Here is a 6,924-nt window from a genome sequence, read left to right as displayed (position 1 = left end):
TCTTTTTCTACTTTTACGTAGGTACTAGCCAGCAGTATACCATAAAATCTACATGGCAACAGCATGATTATTATGTGATGAGAAATATGAAATTTGTTTTGTCAGCACCTTTAGAATTTCTTCAATAGGTAGTGCTGACAGTCAGTTGCACTTATGGCGAACGAGCAGCACTGCAGTGTACTTGGCATGAGTTATCAAGTAAGCAGACCACTGCAGTTCAAGGTAAATCAATCACTGCATACAGTTAATTATTATGAAGACATTTCGTGTCAGTTATTTTATCACTGTTATATACCTCTGAGTGTGTGAGAGTAATGGCAAAATAAATAAACAATTATAGTAATTTATTCAAAATCAGATGAAATGCATTGTGCTTTTTCACAGTGTACATTTGAACAAAAAAAAAAAAACTGGACATGGACGACATGAGGGACACCGAGAGGACTTCTCAGGATCAAAATATACAGTTCCATTGCTTTCCAGGACTTGCACCCCTTTCACTGCCCTTAAAATGGTTCAGTCCAGTACAATGTGAGGGAATGCAAGGACACTGGAGGACCCAGAAAGGAAGGACCTTAGTTAAAAATAGCAGAAGAAAATCAGAATGGACAAATCAATGCATTCATCCAGACTGAAGACATTATCATTTCACGATACTATTGTAATGAAATACTCTATGTCAGTGGTTCTCAATCCTGGTCCTGGGGACCCACAGCTCTGCACATTTTATATGTCTCCTTTATCTGACACACCCAGTTCAGTTCAGAGCTCTTTCCTAACGAGATGATGATCTGAATCTGGTGTGTTAAATGAGGGAGACATACAAATTGTGCAGAGCTGTGGGTCCCCAGGACCAGGATTGAGAACCACTGCTCTATGTGATACGAATAAAATGATCAAGTACTGCAAATAAATTTCAAAGAGTATAAAAGTTCAACTAAAACATAATAAAATACTTACATGTAAAATCATGTCCCCCTCACGAGGCGGCCGTGGCCCCCTTCACACAGGCCTCAAAGGCTTCCAGCAGCTCTTTACAGCCCTCTGCTCCTTTCCCCTGAACACTGCAAATATATATAGTGTGGTTAATATGGTCATGCACCGCTGCTTCATCACATGAAAGAGTCTTCAGAGTTTTGCTTTTTTAAGATATGGGTTGTTGGTTTAAAGCACCCCTAATATGCTTTTTCGAATATTAGCTTTCATGCAGTGTGTAATATAGCTGTTTGTGAATGTAAAATGTCTGCAATGTTTTAAAGATCAAAGTGCATGACAAATAAAGTTACTAGCTAAGTTTCCATCCACTTGTCAATCGAATTATCTGAAGTTCGGTAAAAAAACTCATGCGAATAAACCTGGTGAAAGTGTGTTTCCATCCAACGGCTTTAAAGCGAATAAAAACCGTTATGACGTCACATGCTGTTTTGCGATCAAATTGGTGTATCGAATTGATTTGAGACATTTTAAGGTGTTTCCATTCATTTTCGCACTGAATCGCACAACATTCAAGCAAACATTTGCAAACAAAGTTTTGCTAGACAAAATGGATCGCACTATCTACCAACAAATGATCAATATTGCACAAGTTGTAATAGTGCTTATGTGCCAGCTGATAGCGACATATCAAGCTATAATAAGAAAACAACGACGCTATCAACACATTGCTATGATGATGCAGATGCACGTAAATGCCCGACGATATTCGGCAAATAACGTTTCCATCAGCGTTTATCGCATAAGCCGTATATCAATCAAGATAAAATCCGATGAGACCGAACGTATTTCATTTGAGTCGATATTCATGAAATTCAATCGAATTTTACTGTTTCCATAAGGAATTTTTCATTCGATATCACTTAATTCGGATAAAAACGTGAGGATGGAAACATAGCTACTGTCTCCTAAAAGAAACAATCGATTCTCAACGAGTCGTCAGCAATTCCAGTCTCACTTCCTGTTACAAACCTACGTAACAATGTTACGCATTTGCATAATGCCAGCCTATGGTCTTCATTGGCTGCCTGTGAACAACGTCTATTTTGACCCGCTCTCAAACACTGTAATTGTAGCTGAGACGGGAAGAGTTTGTTTTGTGTTGTCAAGAAGACGCTATTTTAAGCACTCCCAATCCACTTTACATGCACTAAAATTGATAAGGAAAAATCCGACACCATCATTCCTGTTCATATCACTGTGTATCAAGAGCTGAGGAGCTGAAAGTCAGATGGCTGTTAACTGTCGACCAATCACAACAGACTGGGCCGTCTGACCAATCAGAGCAGAGTAGACTCATGAAAAGGAGGGGTTTAAAAAGCTTGTATCTTTGAACAAACTGTTTTCAGACTCTCTGACAAACTAGGTGGTGTGCATGAGAACATTAATGTGTTTTTTGACATTGGATGCATGTAAACCTATTGTAGGAGACTCCAAAACAACATTAGGGACCTTTAAAATAGCATAATATGGGGCACAATTGTTTTTTGGAAAACTGACAAGTCCTGCAGTGTGCATTTAACACTTAACTTATGTTGAATTACACCTTTCACAATTATTCAGAATTAATTATAAAGCCAACATGACAGGTTGTCCCACCCTCACTTTGTCAGTGAAGAGATTTTGCTGCAAGAGGGAGGGAGGTTATTTTGATTAAAGATTGCAAGACACATGAATTAAAAAAAAATTATGATGTGCACGGATGAACCATTCATAATAAATGCAATATTTCATAAAAAACAAGAATTGTCTATTTTGATTCCATGGTGACTTTATAAACACATTTTTAGTGGCACATAAAATCTAAAATGTATACTTTCCCATATAGATTCATATCATGATGTCATTTGAAAAGTCTAATGCACATGTTATGCATCAACTACCCAAGATTTATATGTGCTAAAATCTCAACAAAAAAAAAGATAAGAAATATTTCTTACACACTAGCCGGGTTCTGCACGTGACAGCACCCTTTACCCTCATAAATAACGCAGACATTGCAATACAGGAGATGTAAGGTGAGCTGTGAGCACTCCCTCGCCATTCCATGTGTGAGTCTATTTAAAACTACATCAGAGATATACATTACTTAAAGTTCATGCTAAATTTGGCATCAAATGGAGACAGCATTTCGCTCTGAACGTTTTTGCATTCAGATATAAGACGTATTTATATGTTGGCCTGCATGTGTTTATGCATATAGGCAGGCCTATCTGACTTATCTGACTTAACCTTCATCCTGCAAAAACCCTTGAACGGTGCCGTGTGGCCATTTTTACAGGACAATTTTACGTTTTTTTATTTTATTTTTTTATTTTGGTACGAAACTTGGTAAAGTTTTTGGCACTTGCTATGTGAATACACACACACACACACACACACACACACACACACACACACACACACACACAAATCCTGGACATGATTCAAAAAGGTTAATGGTACTGAAAAAAAATACTTGTAGGCTACTGTTCGCAAATGGCCCCATTGGAAACGACTGGGAAGCAAATTTCATTTAATGGAAACATTTGGTACTGCGCCCAAACAAAATCTTACTGAAAGCTCATTTTTTGAGATACCAACCTCAAATTTGGAACACAGCTTGTTTAGATTTATGGCTTTTATTTTCTCACCGTTTTAGAGTAAAACTTGTTTTGAAAAAAAATATATGTTTCATTTAGAAATTTAAAATCGTACTTTTATGCATTTTTCACAATAATAAACTTAAACGTAACTATAATCTGCTTTCTTTTAAAAGAGACCAAACTTAAGTCTGTGCTCCAAAACAATCAAGAGTTACCATAGTTCATTTTCAGTTCTATGCTCAGGTAATAAATGGATCACAACTTTTCTACAAATATCATTTAGTACCACAAAAGCCTCTAAAAATACAAAATATTAAATAAAAAACATTAATTTCATTTAAATAAAATAAAACAAATCTGTAATTTATACCGCCATCTGAGCAGGACCAGATGGTTAATTGTATTCTTTTTGTAACTCAAATACTGGATTTGCACTGAATGATTATTTAATTATTTTGATACATAATGCAATGACAAGTGCTCTTGACTAAATCAGTTAAGAGATAGTCATGAAGTAGATTGTGAATGGAACAACTTGTGCAACTCACCGTAAAGTTCACAATATTGTGCCATTGTGTGAGTGCATTGACCTCTGACCTTTTGACCTAGAAATAGAGCACTTTGCTTTGTTAACAATTACAGATGGAGGTTAATCATTTGTGCGTGAATGCGTACGATGCGGGGAAAATGACATGAGCTTTATTCAGAACCTATTGTAAAATGCATTACCTAAACTCTGTTGACATCAAATGTACTAAGAGTGTTACAGCCACACTGCTTTAACTTAGCAACATGATGGCTAACATGGGTAATTTTCCACCTCCATCATCACTTCCAAACCCTGCTCCCCCCAGCACATGTGCTCAATCTTCTCTCCTGTCATTCTGTATTCAACACATCTCATTCACAAACCACAAACCTATATACACAGAGGTTTTGTGGTGCATGATAAAAACTTATTTTACAAACAAACACACTCATGCTGAGCTATAAAGCATGTAACAGCTCATCAAAAGAGCACCAGATTCACAATTCAATTCAACTCTAATGTACTTTGGTTTTGATATATCCTTACTGAAATATACTCACCATTTGTCCAGCTCATCTTTGGTAACCTTGCACTGAGCAGGAACTTCTTCTGGCATTTTTCTTTGTTTGTGTGACAAAAGTCAGAGAGCTGAGGAAAACCTTTAAGAACGTACAGGGTGAACAACCCATATATATAGGATTACTTCCCAGACTGTGGGTGGGAAGGAGGAAGAGAGGGAGGAGAAACAGGCTGCAAAAAGTGTCAGAGAGGGCTGAGATATGGTAAAGGTGACCTAGGCAAAATTAACCTCAATGGAATGAGTTTACTGGGTTAGAGAGCAAGTTTAAAAAAACAAAACTATTTGAAGAAACTATTTAAACTATTTAAAAGAGTCGTATTTTTTTTTTATGTGTAACCTTTTTTTCATATAAACTGGCTAGTCTTACATTTTGTGTATTGTTAACACTAGGGTGAGTAAACGATGTCTGAATTAAATTGCAGTTTTTCTTGTTAGAAGTTACTGTATAGTGCCCGGGGAGATTCTCAAATATGATTTACATTTTTAATATTACTTAATATACTAAGAAGACGTAATAGTGAAATAGCTACTGTACAGCAGGAAAGAGCCGAATGGAACAGCACACTCAGCACTGCAGCGCGCTTTCCCTCAATCAAACACTAGATGGCGCAGCGCTCTACAATGGCCACTGCGGGACACTCTGTCCCTGTCACAAACAGGAAAATGAGCGACAAGACCTCAGATACAACAAACAAATGCTCCGACTTTTGAGAGAAAATACATTAATAATAACAAATTAATTTAATATGTTCAAAAACAACAGTTTAATGTTGATCAAAGTCCATTTCATGCCGTTATTTTGTAGTCCTGGCGACACGTTTATCTGACGTAATTTCCTACCTGCTGACGTAATGAGCGCCGTTTTTTTTTTTTTTTTTTTTTTTTACTGACCGAATAAACCTAATCTAATGGATTTTACCATTAGTAGCCCTATAAACTGCGTTCAGTGCCTATATGAACAAAAAAGACATCAAAACATTATCCGACTGGACATTTGAATATAATACAATATAGCCTAATATATAATATAATATAATATAATATAATATAATATAATATAATATAATATAATATAATAAACGTGTTAAGTTAATTAAGTGTTAAGTTACTCGAAATAAGTAGCTAGGCCTACTAATTACATCATCAGCAACCGTTTAATTAGATTAGGCTACTGTAGTTCTCTCTAAAAAGTATTGCATTAGCCTACTTATTAATTACTTTCTAAAGCCCATATTAACCTTGACCAGTTCAACAATACAAGGAGAGACAGGATATAAAATTATAAAATTATTCTTGAACTGACCAAAGTATTTAGGTTACATTAAAAACACATGGATTTACTGTAAAAACTGTAACCATTGTTTTGTGTCAGAAATGTGGGATAATCATATCGTGTTATATTATATTGTATATATTATTAATGTAGACATGTATTAAATAGGCTACATTTGTTATTAAGTTATAGCTAACCATCTACAACAGCACAAGTCAAAAGTTTGGAAACATTACTTTTAATGTTTTTGAAAAAAGTCTTTGAAGACTATTGATTATAGGCTATTTTAAAATATAATTTATTTCTGTAATGCAAAGCTGAATTTTCATCAGCCACGTCTTCAATGTCACATGATCCCTCAGAAATCCTTCGAATGAGCTGATTTATTATTAATCTAGGAAACAGTTACTTTTTTTTAATAACCTGTGATACTTTTTTGTTTCCCCAAAAATATTAAGCAGCACAACTGTTTCCAACATTGATAATAACCGAGTATCAAATCATCATATTAGAATGATTTCTGAGGGATCATGTGACACTGAAGACTGGAGTAATGGCTGATGAAAATTCAGCTTTGCATTACAGAAATAAATTATATTTTAAAGTATATTCAAATAGAAAACCATAATTTTACATTTTAATAATATTTCACAATATTGCTGTTTTTTCCAGAATTTTTGATCAAACAAATATAGGCTTGATGAGCATAAGAGACATTTACAATAGTACTGTTTACAAACTTTTGGCCGGTACTGTATAGTTTTTGTTTTTTTGTGAGTATTGTATTTATACTCAATGTCTTTGCGCTGTTTTTCACAACAAATATATACACCACATACCAAAAAAAACAACAACATTGAAAATACCCAACATTCAGTCCACTCGCAGTCCCCCTCTAGTGGCCAGTCGCTGCGCTGCGGCTCTGCGGTCACTCTAGCGGCGGGCGTGAGAATGTCTCCCGCCT

General features: G+C 35.6%; 1 long non-coding RNA gene across 1 annotated transcript; it reads right to left on the bottom strand.

The window, feature by feature from the left end:
• Nucleotides 1-350: 350 nt before the first annotated feature.
• LOC311096017 lies at nt 351-4,826 on the bottom strand. Its single transcript, XR_014608938.1, has 3 exons — nt 4,668-4,826; nt 961-1,064; nt 351-574 (listed from the first exon to the last, which is right to left on the bottom strand). It is a non-coding gene; the product is annotated as an uncharacterized lncRNA (long non-coding RNA).
• Nucleotides 4,827-6,924: the final 2,098 nt, after the last annotated feature.

Source organism: Abramis brama (assembly GCF_963993115.1).
Source record: "Abramis brama genome assembly, chromosome: 14".
Classification (NCBI taxonomy): domain Eukaryota; kingdom Metazoa; phylum Chordata; class Actinopteri; order Cypriniformes; family Leuciscidae; genus Abramis; species Abramis brama.
Note: the sequence above shows the minus strand (reverse complement) of the source record. Positions and strands in the feature narration are given on the sequence as shown.